Genomic DNA, 429 nt, shown 5'->3' on the forward strand with positions numbered 1-429 from the left:
TTTTTTCCTACAGAGTCTTCAAAATGTGGTCTATATTTTAGACTTACAGCACATCTCATTGTGGATTGGATCAGCTGCATTTCAAGTGCTCAGTAGCTACATGTGGCCCGTGGCTTCCAAATTTGACGACTCAGATTTACAAGTTTGTAAGGTAGGATAACGAGTTTGGATTTTTACTTCAAGCCATTAGAGGGTCTCAGCAGGAGAGTGATATGATCTGATTTACATTTTTTAAAGATCATTCCTTGGGGACTGCTTTGTGGAGAATTGATTCTAGGGGGACTACAGGAGGAGGAAATGGAAGTAAGGGGAGCTGCTGGGAAGTTATTGGCCTGGTGCAAATGAGGGAGAGTTGTGGCTTGGACTGCAGTGGTGGAGGTGGTCCAAGAGACGGAGGGGATGCACTGGGTGTATGGATTCCAGCTTGGC

This window comes from Orcinus orca, chromosome 9 (genome assembly GCF_937001465.1).
Source record: "Orcinus orca chromosome 9, mOrcOrc1.1, whole genome shotgun sequence".
In the NCBI taxonomy this organism is placed as follows: Eukaryota; Metazoa; Chordata; class Mammalia; order Artiodactyla; family Delphinidae; genus Orcinus; species Orcinus orca.